Source organism: Rhinopithecus roxellana, chromosome 4, assembly GCF_007565055.1.
Source record: "Rhinopithecus roxellana isolate Shanxi Qingling chromosome 4, ASM756505v1, whole genome shotgun sequence".
Lineage (NCBI taxonomy): Eukaryota > Metazoa > Chordata > Mammalia > Primates > Cercopithecidae > Rhinopithecus > Rhinopithecus roxellana.
In genome coordinates this window covers 50,597,204-50,612,924 of record NC_044552.1, presented here as the reverse complement: position 1 = coordinate 50,612,924, position 15,721 = coordinate 50,597,204, and the positions used below count along the sequence as shown (strand labels likewise).

Sequence of the window (15,721 nt, the reverse complement as noted above, 5' to 3'; positions counted from 1 at the left end):
ATTAACTGCATGTACTGCACCAATAGAAGACTGAAGTAATCTTTTTGGCTTTTTACACAAAATATTGCTGATCCTTTGTTTTGTTTTTCAGAGTCAAGGAAACTTTTCTTTTGAGCTATTGACAGCTTTTAACAAGTATACTCCTATGAACAAAATTTGGGACTTATTTGTTTCTCTCTACCTGATTTCTCCAAAATTTGGAAACTATTTGTGAGTATTCATGACTTATGGCAATATAGTTATTTGCATAAGTGAAATAAGAATCTGTTTTTATTTGTAACAGGACACAATTGGAGAAACTGGTTATTTTACTGAGTCTTTGGCTGGAATGGTGTACTTTCCTTTAAGGTATTAAACTTGATTCATAGAGCCAATAAAGACCCCTTGGGGAAACTGGCCTCATACCTTGTCTGCACAGTCCCTGAACAATGTTCCTGACCTGTGGTAAGTAAAGAATGTCACTTTCTGACAGGCCCAAGAGCCCTAAGTTATCTTGGGACTCAAAAGGAGAATGATTCACCCAACTCATAGGTATTTGATGGTACAAATCTATGGCTGGGCTGGGCTTTAAAAAAGCCTTATCTGAGATTCCTTCTATGGAAGAAGTCCACCAAAGTTAATTTTAAAAGCCTATGTGAAAAATAATTATTCTTGCTTCACTTCATACAAATAATCTGGCCAAGTATAATAAAGCAAATTGGTTCCTCCGTGATTTGTCTTTAGTAAAAATGGGAAACTAGAGAGAGAAAAAATATGTTTCAAAAACTATAGTATACCTGTTGTTAGATTTTAGTCTTGCCTAATGTTTTTCTATTTTTATTATTTTCTACAGTTTAGACTGAATTCTAATTTTTCCTGGCTACAAGTCTCCAAAATAATGTTTTCAAGGTTTTCCTTCTTTTCCTTCCTCTCACCCCATTTTTCCTAATTTGAAATAATTGAAAACTAAGCTATACTTTCTAAAGTCCTGCAGACTGAATCTGAACAACTTAAACTTCAGAAGAAAATAACAGCAACCTGTTTATGTACATAAGCCACTTTCATACCTACCTGCTGATGTATGGACTTCAAAGTAATGTGGTCTATATAGATTTTCCAGGATTGCTCTCTTGTTTGTTGTTGTTTTCTCCCTTCCTCCTACTATTTTCTCTTCAAAGGAGATTTCTCAACCTGCTAAAAATGAGCTTTCCTAATAACTCAGGACCTACCCCTGTAGGAATAAACTATCTAGCCATGAGAGCAGAGACTCATTTTCTTCTAAAATGCTTTCTTCAAAAGATTTTTTAAAAGAAAATGGAAGAAGCGTGAAAGGAAAATAAATCTTGGAGTCCCAACATCACTAAGCTAAAAGGAAAAGTCAAGCTGGGAACTGTTTAGGGCAAACCTGCCTCCCATTCTATTCAAAGTCACCCCTGTGCTCACTGAGATAAATGCGTATTTGATTGCCTCCTTTGGAAAGGCTAATCAGAAACTCAAAAGAATGCAACCATTTATCTCTCACCTACATATGACCTGGAAGCCCCCTCCCTGCTTAAGTTGTTGTGCCTTTCTGGACATAACCAATGTACATCTTACATATATTGATTGATGTCTCATGTCTCCCTTAAATGTATAAAAACAAGCTTTGCCCTAACCACTTTGGGCACATATTGTCAGGACCACCTGAGGCTGTGTCATGGGTACACATCTCAACCTTGTCAAAATAAACTTTCTAAGTTAACTGAGACCTGTCTCAGATATTTTTGAGTTCACATACTCATCCAGCCCTGGTGTACCCTCTGAAGTATGTTATACCAGTGCATGAGAAACTAGTTATATACTTGTACCAATATTAGCATTAAACTACAGAGTACTTAGTACTCCTGTCTACATTTCTTAAAAATTCAGTTTTAACAAATGAAAACTCAGATTTCTTAGAAGCTTTGTTACTACCAGACAGGAAATGTGACATACCATGTATTAGTGCTGAGGGAGAATCCCAACTCTAGTCCCTCCTAGCTCTATAATCCTAGGCAAACTACTCTGCTTCAATTTCATCATCTGTGTAATTGGGAGTGAGGAGAAGCAATAAGTTGCTGAGCGATTGTGAAGATCAAAAGTAACATATATGGAGCATCTGGCACATATTAGGAGCTTAATAAATTGGTACTTCTTTCGCATCCATCAAGGAAAGGTAGGAATTTCAGGAGACACAACACTGCTAGACTGCAACAAGTAGCAGTGAGCTTGGAAAACGCTAGCCGTGGATGCTTTTGCTGCTACAAAGGTAACAGGTCTCACACTTTTCCAGAAAGACCCTCCCCTCTTACTCAAAAGCCCAGCACTTGTGAAAGCTGGGGTTAACAGCTTTCATGTGGCCACCAAAAGCCACCTCGCTGGCACTTTAATTTTTAAAGTTTTGTGACTGCTACCAGTGTTTTTTCTGCAAGTATCATTCACACAAACCTTCGCTGGCTCTTCTGCCTTCTTCCTTTCCAAGCAGAAACCTGAATTAAATAGAAAACAGCAGCAGCAACATCCATAGCCTTGGGTAGGGGCGTTGTGGAGTCATGCTTCAAGGCTGGCAGGCCCCAGCTGTCAAGGAAAGGTAGGCAAGTGAGTTCCTCATCAGATGTTGCTGTGAAAGCTCATTTGGTGTGGGCAGCTCTGCCCTGGCACAGCCAAACCGTCATCCTTCAGAGGAGTGTTCTGCCAAGGGGATGGGCACCAGATAAGTAGGTTGCTCTGTTTTTCTTTGATCTGGAGAAGGAAGGGGAATTAAGACATTATTCAATATCTGTTATGATCAGAAACTCTTGTATTAATTCCTCCCCACAAACTGAGTAAAGCAGAGCTTTCCAGTGTGCCCAGAACATCAATGTGCCCTGTAGAGTTACCAAGTGCCAAAATGCCAATTGCCCTCAGCCTTTGTGAAAGCAAAGCAGGACTTCATTCAGGTGATTAGAGCTCCCTGATCTGGTCACCTCTCACTGTAGGTGGCAACATCCTTTGCAGTAAAAATATTCTCATTTTCAAAGTATATAATATTATGAAAAAGTTTGGGAAAGGCTACTATAAGGTATCACCTTGGTTTACAGAGGAGGAAGTTGAAGCTCACAGATTAGGAAGCACACCCAAAGATCACACTTGCAAACAGCAGAACAGGCATTTGATTCAAAGTCCAAGTTCATTCCACTTTCCTCACATCGCTCAAAACAATACCAAACCATACAATAACACCTGAAATCTGAGTAGACCTTTTTGGTTTTGGAAGTGCTATGACAGAAGAAAGGAAGACATAAGAGGTGATAGAACAAACACTTCTCATATACCTACAATGTACTTCATGCTTTACATTAAGAGTCTCGTCTTTTTAACAGTTTTAATTTGTTTTGCATAAACTTATAGTAGATAAACATATAAACTTATGGTACTTTTTGACAAATTTAATTTGCTCTTTCATAATTTTCTCTCTATGCCCCACTACTTTTTTCCTATTTGTTTATGTTTGTATATTTAGGGGGTACAAGTGCCACTTTCTTACATGCATATGATGCACTGTGGGCTTCTAGCATACCCATCACCTGCATGGTGAACGCTGTATTCAACAGGTAATTTTTCAACCTTCACCCCTCTCCCTATTTTCCCACCTTTTATAGTCCCCAGTGTTTATTATTCCACTCTTGTCCCCCACTCCTTCTAAGAACTGATTCAGTTCTTAGAGAAACATTTAATGATAGAAACTGGACTTAATCCTATTTCTTTTGACTGCAAATTCTGGACGCTCCTTGCCCCAAGAGCAATGGTATAATTAATTCAAAAGAGATTTTCAACATAAAGGAGTCGTATTTACTGGGCCAAGACTGTACAAAATAAACTCTTAAATTTGATGCTATTTTTAGGTTTTATAATACATTTCTATTTCTCTCTCTATACCCTTTGATTTCCTAGTTCATAATTTTTGGGTTTCAGAATAATATCTATGTCATGTGCTGATGGAGGAAGACAGAGTAAGACCAAAAGACAGATTGGTTAGGAGTTGAATCACCAATCACTTGAAGTAGAGGCTTGAGAGATTAAAGTAACTTGAGAATTAGTATAGCGAGAAGACTCCCAAGTGATGATTTCTTTTTAAAGGAAATTGTCTTTAAATACAATCCTTAAAGTAAATCCATGGAAATAAAACAGTATCATTTTATAATATAATTCACCAAAATTCATGGTATCAAAGATGAAAATTCTCTGTCTAGAGATGTCTCTCAAGCACACAACAAAACCATTTTGTCCTGTCCAGGAAAAGCCAATGTAACTTTTGTGAGAGATCATGAACATTTCCATGTCCAGGCAACTAATCACTGCTTATGCTGTGTTCAGTGAGGTCAGGGGCACAATCCTGTAGTTGTAGGCATTTGTGATGGGGAAATCTGGTAGTTTTTCTGAGTCATAATTTGATTGCCATGGTGATGGCAATAGCTGAAACCTTGACTGTGAGAATTTGTCCTTGAAGATAAATTATTATGGAGATTACATCTGGTACTATTTTCTTTTTTCATGATGCAAAACAAATAACTAAGAACATGGTCAAACCCTGTCTTTACTAAAAATACAAAACCAAAAAACTAGCTGGGCATGGTGGTGCAGACCTGTAATCCCAGCTTCTCAGGAGGCTGAGGCAGAAGAATTACTTGAACCTGGGAGGCGGAGGTTGCAGTGAGCCAAGATCGTGCCACTCCACTCCAGCCTGGGCAACAGAGCGAGACTGTCTCAAAAAAAAAAGAAAAAAAGAAATATTTCACAGTTGTCTTTTAATGTTTAATAACTTGGATTATATATATATATATGTTCATAAACCTGCTGTCAAGTTAGTACCAGTGTTGATCTGGGTTGCAAGGAACTTAGTTTGAAAGTTTGGATTTGGATAATATGTAAAGTGCCACAGTTAAGTAACTAAGACAATTATCTGTCAGATTAAATTTGTATTTGTTTATTTAACAAATACTAGGCACCCACTCTGTATGGGCCCTGTTTTCGGTGCTGGGGATATTGGGTGAATGAGAAAGGCAGCATTTCTGCTGTCATGAAGCTTTCCTTCTAGAAAGAGAAGACGGAAAATAAACACAATACATTGGATCACTTTAGGTGCCATTTTGAAATAATAGAGAGCACCTGTTGTTATGAATGTGTCAGACTGTCTTCTAGTTAGTTTTGCTAATAATTTACTTACAGGTGCAGTGACTCTGCAGGTCCAAAGAGCTGCCAGCTCTTAGAGAATTTTCCTTTGCTCCTGCTGAAGATAAAATTGGACAGTTATAGTAGAGAATTTTTTTCTCTCATTTCCCTTCGAGTAGGGCATGCAGCTTCCTTCTTAAATATGGAGTGGGTTAATCAGCATGAATTGTAATTGAAAGACTGATGCTTTAGTTCCCTTTGAGAGTCCCTAGTTTCTGTTATGAATCTATAGATCCTTAGAAACATAGTATTTAACCAATGCCTAAAGCCTGAAGGGTTTATGAGAGATTTATGAGATTTACTCAGTACACCAAAATAGTGTCATAATGTTAAAGAAATTTGACTGATATTTTAAATTGACTTACCATGTTGTTATGTGGTGAAGGTTTTTATTTTTTTCAGAATTTACTTGGAATAAAAACAATAATGAGTGGCAATGCCTTTGATAGTATTACACCACAATCTTCAGGAAGACCATGCTGATATGAAGCTCCAGGCACAGGATGATAGAAAACATAGAGAATGTAAAACAAGAGGAAAAAGTACAAGTAGTCATGTTTTTCAGAAATCTGGTACATTTGATGATGTCAAATATATAAGAAATAAATAATTCATATTAGTATATTACACTCAAAGTTGCTTATAAATCCTGTTTTTTTTTTCCCTTATAAGAAAATAACATAAATTTTGCTTAAAGACAGACTCCTCAACAAGGGCTTCTTCTCTTTTATCCATTCTTATATTTTCTAGATGTAGAAAGGAGGTTCAGAGTCATTACATTTTAACTACAGTAGTATGTTTTGGGGTTTCCAAGTTTTTTTTTTTTTTTTTTTTTTGAGGAGGAGTCTCGCTCTGTCGCCCAGGCTGGAGTGCAGTGGGGTGATCTCGGCTCACTGCAAGCTTCGCCTCCCGGGTTCCCGCCATTCTCCCGCCTCAGCCTCCGAGTAGCTGGGACTACAGGCGCCCGCCACCTCGCCCGGCTAGTTTTTTGTATTTTTAGTAGAGACGGGGTTTCACCGTGTTAGCCAGGAGGGTCTCGATCTCCTGACATCGTGATCCACCCGCCTCGGCCTCCCAAAGTGCTGGGATTACAGGCTTGAGCCACCGCGCCCGGCCTGGGGTTTCCAAGTTTTAATTTTCAAGTTATGGCTGGTTTATACAGCTTCAGGGCTGTTCTGTATTCAGATGATTATAAAGTGATTGGCTTGAAAGGCCAACGTAAGTCTGCAAATATTTATTTCAAATGTTAAAGTCTGTTAACAGCTCAATTCAGGTAACATGTTGTTGCATGATTAAAGAAAGCTGAGTTTCCTTTAACTGTACTTAGAAAGAATACTGTTGAAGTAATAAACAACAATGGCTATTATGCTTTTTTTTTTTTGAGGCTTATAGTTTTAGTAATCGCATTAGTAACTGCATTCCAGAGGTCCGGAGCTTAGAAGGACAAAAAAGCTGTAGTAGAGATTGTGAAAAATTACCAGAAATAAAAAAGGAGAGAGAGAGAGAGAGAGAGAGAGAGAGAGAGAGAGAGAGAGAGAGGACGAAAGGGAGAAGGGAAGGGAAGGCCAACAGCCTGGATTAGGGGTTTGAATTTCTTACTTACTAGTTCATTCATTAAGTCATTCATTCCTTCTTTCAAAGTATTAGTGTGCTGGTGATAATACTTTAAGCAAATAAGTGAACCTCTTAGCCGAAGTTCTGGGAAAAAATAAAAGTTTTTTTTTTTTTTTTCCGAGATGGAGTCTTCCTCTGTCACCCAGGCTGCAGTGCAGTGGTGCGATCTCAGCTCACTGCAACCTCCGCCTCCAGGGTTCAAACGATTCTCCTGCCTCAGCCTCCCGAGTAGCTGGGACGACAGGCACCCGCCACCACACCCAGCTAATTTTTGTGTTTTTAGTAGAGACAGAGTTTCATCATGTTGGCCAGGCTGGTCTCGAACTCCTGATCTTGGGTGATCCACCCACCTCAGCCTCCCAAAGTGCTGGGACTACAGGCATGAGCCACTGTGCCCAGCAAGATTTTTTTTTTTAATAAGAAAAACTGGAAAGGATAATAATTCTGTCTGTGTCTCACAGTTATTGAGAGGCTTAAACAACAACATATATGAAAATACTTCGGAAAAACTGTCTAGAGAAGAAAGTTCTCCACAGGTGCTATTAATAAAAGGCACATGCCTATTTACTATCTTATTTCTGAAATCACATTTGAGGTATTTTAAACAGCCTTCAGTGGGGGTCTGGCCCAGTAGCTCACAGTGCAACATGAACAACATGTTTATCTTGTGAGAAAGCTAGCAGAGTGTCTTAATACTTTAGCTGAGTGTATGAGGAGACAGTTGGAGCAGAGCAATCTCTCTTTGATTAGTGCACAAAAACTACTAATTTGCATATTTAAGATATGATATTTCATTGTATGGGAAGAATTTGGGCAGATGATTCATCTGGAAAAGATCAAGGAGGCTGATTCATTTAATTCAAGGCTTATATATGCAAAGCTGTTTTTGAATGTTTGCAGATCTGGATCAAATAATTATGGCATTAATTGAGACATTAGTATGTGTTTGTCATTGTGTTCAAATTCACAAGCATCCTCTTATTTAATTGTCACTACAACCATTTGAGGTGGACAATAATATCCTCATTTTGCCATTGAAAATAGTAAATTTTGATGACTTAAGCATTTCTTTTTTTTAAGTTTACATATCTAGTAATTGGCTCAGGGCTTTCCTGCAAAGTCAGCTGTTGGCTCTGAGGACACTGGGGTCAGTGACCTGGGGTCAGTGATCTTATCCCCACCCTGTCCCTATTTACTGTAGCATTTGCAGAAGATGCTGTGTTCCTTCTCACCTTCTGTGATGGTGGCATCATCCTGGAGGGGCAGCTCTCCTTCTATTAAGTCAGTCTGTCTCTTGCTTCTCAGTGATGCTCTAGTTCCAGCAGTCAGTGAATACTCTGCAGGGGTTAATGGAGGAGCTGGGAAGTGTAGGGGTTCAATAAAGGGATAGATGCAGAAAAAGGAGTAAAGTAAGGGGACTGGGGAAATATGAATAGATTTAATGGATATTTATTAAGTGCCTACTAGGTATCAGGTACTGTGTGCTAGGTGCTGGGACAAAATAATAAGCAAAAGACAGGATATTTCATTTAGAGCTTATAGCCTAGTTGGGTGGGAGGAGACTAGTGTGAAATGAAGAGCCACATAAATGAATGCAGTGTTCCTGGAATGAACCGAGGATCAGGCTGCTTATTCTCACGGCCCAATAACGAGATGCAGATGAACTGGGAAAGAAGAGAGTTTACTTCTGTATCCGGGTACAGGGAGAAGGCCGGGAAAACATCAGCAGACCAACTCAAAGTTACGAAGTTTTGCAGAGCTTATATACGTTCTAAACTTACGTCTACGTGTAAGAGTGTATTCATCGAAAAGACATAAGTTCTTAATTTCTTCTAACCTGTAAGTAAAGTCTATGTCCTGAAGACCTTCCTCTAGAGCCTCAGTAAATTTACTTAATCTAGTTGGGTCCAGGTGCCAGAGGTAATTACCCTTATCTTGTCTCCTTGCTAAATCATGGAGGTTTGGGGAGTTCCTTCAGACCCCAGTAAAACTTGTTTAATCCTAAACGGATCCTGTTAAGAATTCCTTCGTTATCTTGTCATGCTTCAAGGCCCAGGAAAAGCTTAGGCAAAACTCTCAGTGGGCTTTTGTTACCTTCCAGCCTCTGTACAAGGACGCTGGCTCTATCACGTTTGGTTGTGGTTTCTTTTTTTTTTTTTTTTTTTTTGAGCGAAGTCTTGATCTGTGGCCCAGGCTGGAGTGCAGTGGCATGATCTTGGCTCACTGCAATCTCGGCTCACTGCAACCTCTGCCTTCAGGGTCAAGTGATTCTCCCGCCTCGGCCTCCAGAGTAGCTGGGATTACAGGCACCAGCCACCATGCTCAGTTAATTTTTGTATTTTTGGTAGAGACGGGGGTTTCACCATGTTGACCAGACTGGTCTCGAACTCCTGACCTGCAGTGATCCACCTGCTTCGGCCTCCGAAAGTGCTGGGATTACAAGCATGAGCCACCACGTCCGGCCTTCTATCAACTTTTTTTTTCTTTTTTTTGAGACGGAGTCTCACTCTGTCGTCCAGGCTGGAGTGCAGTGGCCGGATCTCAGCTCACTGCAAGCTGCACCTCCCGGGTTCACGCCATTCTCCTGCCTCAGCCTCCTGAGTAGCTGGGACTACAGGCGCCTGCCACCTCGCCCGGCTAGTTTTTTGTATTTTTTTAGTAGAGACGGGGTTTCACCAGTGTTAGCCAGGATGGCCTCGATCTCCTGAGCTCATGATCCGTCTGCCTCGGCCTCCAAAAGTGCTGGGATTACAGGCATGAGCCACTGCGTCTGGCCTGTATTAACTTTTAATATTTAACTTAACAGTCACTGCTGAAACAGTTGTCATGGAGGCCTGCCTTGTCAGCTGTTAGTGAGACCTGGCCTGTTACAGCACAATTTAAAATTGTGATATTTCATGACAGTGAAAGAGGCTATGACAAAGAATAAGGGGAAGAAGATATGGTTTAGATGATGGGGGTGTGTTTTTCAGAAAAGGAAATGGTGTTTAAAATGACATGTTTATAAACTATGTTTGAATATTGAAATACTAGTATATTGATAATTCTAAAATAATACAACTATTCGCCTTTGAAAGTTGTAGTTAATAGTAGGAAATAGGTTTATTTTTATTACTTACGCACAGTTTTCTTACCATTTTTAAAAGTAAATTGCAGATGTGAGTGAATACTTCTACATATGCTTTCATTATAAAATTTAAGGAACTACTATTTGATTATCTTCATATCACTTGGAATAAGCCATGAGAATTACTGATTTTTACAGATAAAATATCTCTTGTTTTGTGAAGGATTTTTCTTATATTTCCCAATTAACTGTTTCTATATATATAATAAAAATTATCTTCTCACCATTCAATGTGTCTGTTTTAATGTTAATATTGTACCAAATGTGGACTACACCTCATTTCTAAAGTTTATGTAACCACATAGTGTTTTATGTCCAATAAGATATTATTTATATACTTGGTTTACAATATACCTAATTTTTCATAGATGAAAAATGGACATTTTGGCAACCTTTAATGGTGACAAAATGAAACAGTTAGAATCTTCTTTTTAGAAAAGTAAAATATGTACTTTCTACCTTTTGGATATGAATTTTCACTTGTTTTCTACTGACAGTTACTTCTCAAATAGTGTACATTATAAATAAAGTTATAATTAGTGGGAAAGAATATTGATCAAAATATTTTATATTCCATCTTTACCTCTGTTCAGAAACTTCATGTAAAATTGTATATGTATATTTCAAAATGTAAAAGTAATGTTTGTAAGGATCTTCACAATTATCAAAGCATTAAATGTAGCATTAATTTTTTATTTACTGAATAACAGGGAAGTTTATTAAATGGTACAAATATCACATTTTCTCTGTTTTGATACTTGTTTGTTACAGTTTATAGTTTATGTTATCTGAATCCAGGATTGTTTTATTTTTTTAAATAGAGATGGGGTCTCCCTATGTTTCCTGGGTTGGTTTCCAACTCATGGCCTCAAGTGATCCTCCTGAATAGTTGGTATTATCAGCATGTATCACACCAACTGGTGTTTTTTAAATTATTATTATTATTATTTTAATTTTATTTTTTAAATTAAAAAAAATTTTTTGAACTAAAAGTAGATCTGCCGTTTGATCCAGCAATCCCACTAGTAGGTACCTACCCAGAGGAAAAGAAATTGTTATATGAAAAAGATACTTGCACATACATGTTTATAGCAGCACAATTTGCAACTGCAAAAAATATAGAACCAGCCCAAATGCCCATCAATCAACGAGTGGATAAAGAAAATGGAATACTACTCAGCCATAAAAAGGAACGAAATAATGGCATTTGCAACAACCTGGATGGAATTGGAGACTTTTATTCTAAGTGAAGTAACTCAGGTATGGAAAACCAGATACCGTGTGTTCTCACTTATAAGTGGGAGCTAAGCAATGAGGACAGAAAGGGGTAAGAACGATATAATGGACTTTGGGGACTTGGAGGAGAGGGTGGGAGGGGGGTGAGGGATAAAAGACTACACAATGGTACTGCTTGGATGATGCGTGCACCAAAATCTCAGAAATCACCACTAAAGAACTTATTAATGTAACCAAACACCTATTCCCCAAAAACCTATTGAAATTTTAAAAAACAATCAAATACAATAAAGTAAAATATATAAAATTAAAAATTTTTTTTAATAGGGGTGGGATCTCACTATGTTGCCCAGGCTGGTCTCAAATGCCTGGTCTCAAGGGATCCACCAACCTCAGCCTCCCAAAATGTTGGGATTACAGGCGTGAGCCACCATGGCTGGCCAGATGCTGACTGGAGTTTGAATTCAGGATTTCTTTTATGATCATTGTTTATGATTAATTTTAGGAGTAAATTTTTTTTCAAAAAAGTCTTATTTAAATCGATGGCACAACTTACAATCAATGGCATTTTAGAATTAGCATCATATGGCATGATTTATATGTTGTCAGCAGCAAGCCTTGATTTCATCCACCTGGGGTAGAAAATGAAATACCATTAAATTTTAATGTCCAACTTTCCGTGGTTCTTCTCCCCAGGCTGTGATCCCTTGACCTGTCCCTCATCCTCCACTTTCTCACGATTCTCATTAGGTATTTCTGGGAGTCCTGGACAGCATGCCTTACACCAGGTCTATAACCCGCTCCTCTGGAGTCCCGGGAGGTACCTGCTGCTAGCTCTCCCACTTTGTTCCTGGCCAGGGCCACTGCACTTCCGGTGGCCTGAAGGAGGATCACGTAAGACATCCCGGGGTCTGCACTGCGTGCAGTCCCCAGAGGCTGTCCCCTCAGCACTGTTTAGTAGTCGGGTTCTCGGTGGCTTCAGTGTAGTCCCCAAGGCTTGCTCTCCTTGGTCCAGGAGTAGCTCTGCTCAAAGCCAAAGGGTTTCCAGGCATCTCAGGGAAGCTTCTGTCACAAACTTACTGCACCCTTTGTTTTTCCAGCCTTCCACACACACACAAGTCTCCATGGAATCACAGGGCAGTTCCAACTCACTCCCCTTTCAACAGGAAAATTGCAACAGCCTCCGTTCTACCCAAAAGGCATCACATCATTTAAAAAAAGAATGAGGCAGGGCAGTCAGTAATGACAATGGCGACCACAATAGCTGTCACTCCCTTTTGATGTTAGGAAACTCAACAGAGAAAATCAGAGCGGTTGAATGAGTTGCTCAAGGTCACAGACCTAAGAAAACCATGCTCAGGATTTGAGCCAAGGACTGCCTGTCTCCAAAGACACTTATGCCATCTCCCATAAAAGGGCTGGATTTTTTCTGTCCCATAGCTGTTTTTACCTCTTGCTGAGCCTATCAGCTGAGGTACGTAGAGTAAGGGGTGGGAAGCATCAACTCCTCCATGTGCAATGGGTTGAAACACCTATTCCACATTACTGCTGTTGTTGCAGCAGGTATAAAGGGGGTGGGGACCTACCAAAAGGCTCCTGAATTTATTTTTCAGCTTTTCGCTTACATTTTTTGTTTCTATTGTACCATTTGATGCATGCACCTAAGTGCCTTTAAAAAGGAGGCTCCAAACAACTGAGAAAGAAACGTTATACAATTGATATCTTTTTTTTTTTTTTTTTTTTTTTTGAGACAGAGGGTTGCTCTGTCGTCGAGGCTGGAGTATAGTGGCACCATCTCGACCCACTGCAACCTCCGTCTCCTGGCCTCAAGTAGTTCTCCTGCCTCAGTCTCCCAAGTAGCTGGGACTACAGGCACCCACCACCACGCCTGGCTAATTTTTGTATTTTTAGTAAAGACGGGGTTTCACCATGTTGGCCAGGCTGGTCTTGAAGTACTGAACTCAGGTAATTTGCCCGCCTCAGCCTCCCAAAGTGTTGGGATTACAGGTGTAAGCCACCGCAACTGGCTTGATGACATCTTTTATGAAATCCTTTTTATGTTTTCAAGTGAATTTGGGTATTTTGTTTTATGTTTTCTAGTGAATTTGGTCAGTTTTCTCCCTTGAAAGAACTAATGCAATGCAATTTATTCATTCAGTCTTTCTTTTCCTTTCTCTTTCCCTCCCTTCCTTCTCTCCGTCTTTCCCCCATTTATCATCTAGGAGACACCTGTATGTGTTTGAAGCAGTTCTAAGTATTGTGGGATACAGAGATGAACACAACTGATACCTGTCCTAGGATATTACATTGTAAAGAACTGGATCTTTAGAACAGAAGGCAAATACAGAAAAATTCTAATACCAATTATAAAAGGATGAATACTTAAGCAAATCTGAAAAGTGTGATGTGTTTTGTTTTGTACGTAGATCACTCTCCACTGAGAGAAAAGAGAGCAGGGTACTAGGGAAAGTATCATGAGGAGATGGTATACGGGGTAGATTTGGAAGGATGGGTGAAAAGTTGTTATGCAGAGATGGAGCATGGGCAGAATTTGGGGCAGTAGAACCATCAGAAACTATATGATGGGGTCAATGAAGAATAGGCTATACATGGTGAAATGAATGGAATGCTTACATCCCCCCCAAATTCATATGTTGAAATCCTATCCCTTAAGCTGATGGTATTAGGAGGTGAGGGCATTAGCATGTGATTAGGTCATGAAGGTAAAGCACTCATAATTGGGATGAGTGCCTTTACAGTAGGGACCCCAGAAAGCTAGTTAACCCTTCCATGATGCAAGGACACAGCAAGAAGGCACTCTCTATCACCAGACATGGAATCTGCTGTGCCTTGATCTTGGACTTCCCAGCCTATAGAAATGCCATAAATAAATTTCTGTTGTTTATAAGCTACCCAGGTTATGGTATTTTATTATAATAGCCTGAAATAGACTAAGACACATGGTCAACAATAGACACTTAATTTTGATGGGATGTTAGTTTTTCAAGGTGGGTGAAAAAATAAGCTTAAAAAGGTAGGCCAAGACCAAATTTAGGAGACCTTAAATCCTTAAATGCCAGCCTTTAGACTGACATAGGACTTTTTTTTAGACAGAGTCTCATTCTGTCACCCAGGCTGGAGTGTAGTGCCGTGATCTTGGCTCACTGCAACCTCCGCCTCCCAGGTTCAAGTGATTCTTGTGCCTCAGCCTCCTGAGTAGCTGGGACTACAGGCATGGTGTGCACCACCACACCTGACTCATTTTTCTATTTTTAGTAGAGACAGGGTTTTGCTATGTTAGGCAGGCTGGTCTCCAACTCCTAGACTCAAGTGATCTGCCCACCTTAGCCTCCCAAAGTGTTGGAATTACAGTCATGAGCCACTGCACCTGGCCTGTTTTGTTTTTCCTGTTTGTACTTTCCAGTTTTCCTGTTTGTTGAAGATGGGTCCAATTATACTACTTAGTTTATTTCATACTTTGGCCAGTGTTCTGTGTTAGGCTCTTCATTCTCCATCATTCATTCATTTTTTTCTTTTATTTCCGCCTTTGATTTCCATCCCCACCACCCACCAATGGCAGCAATTCTTGGGCACTTGATATTTATGCTTTTCTTTGTATGCGTTTTTATTACGTAAATACTATTGTATGCATGCTTTAAAAATATTTTTCTGCCAGTCGCGGTGGCTCATGCCCAGCACTTTGGGAGGCTGAGGCAGGCAGATCACCTGAGGTCAGTAGTTCGAGACCAGCCTGGCCAACATGGTGAAACCCTATCTCTACTAAAAACACAAAAATTAGCCAGGAGCGGTGGTGCGCCTGGAGTCCTAGCTACTCAGGAGGGTGAGGCAGGAGAATCGCTTGAACCCAGGAGGCAGATGTTGCAGTGAGCTGAGATCGCACCACTGCCCTCCAGCCTGGGCAACAGAGCAAGAAACTCTGTCTAAAAAAATAATAATAAAAAGTAAAAATAAAAATATTTCTCATTATGGAAAATCTCAAACATAAAAAAAGTAGCATATTATAATGAACTCTCATGTATCTACCTTCCAACTGTAATAATGATAAATTATTGTCAAATCTTGGTTATCTCTATCCCCACCCACCTATTCCTTCCTCTCAGGTTATTTTGAGGAAAATCACAGATATTTTATTATTTCATCTGTAAATATTTTAGTATAATTCTTTAAAAGATATGGGCTTTTTGGAGAGGAAACATAACTTCAATGCTATTATCTTCCTTAAAAAAGGTGGTAAAGACTGGGCACAGTGGCTCATTCCTGTAATCCTAGCATTTTGGGAAGCTGAGGTGGGAAGAGCTCTTGATTCCAGGATTTTGAAACCAGCCTGGGCGAGATGGTGAAACCTCATCTCTATAGAAAATACAGAGAAATTAGCTAGATGTGGTGGTGTGGGCATGTAGTCCCAGCCACTTGGGAGGCTGAAGTGGGAGGCTTGCTGGAGTTCAGGAGGTCAAGGCTGTAGTGAGCTGAGATAACACCACTGTACTCCAGCCTGGGTGAGAGAGCAAAACTTTG

At 39.6% G+C, this 15,721-nt stretch overlaps 1 long non-coding RNA gene across 1 annotated transcript; it reads right to left on the bottom strand.

Moving 5' to 3' along the window:
- Positions 1-252: 252 nt before the first annotated feature.
- On the bottom strand, positions 253-8,180 carry LOC104662838. The gene is made up of 3 exons (XR_748047.2): positions 8,055-8,180; positions 3,066-3,188; positions 253-2,739 (listed from the first exon to the last, which is right to left on the bottom strand). It is a non-coding gene; the product is annotated as an uncharacterized LOC104662838 (long non-coding RNA).
- Positions 8,181-15,721: the final 7,541 nt, after the last annotated feature.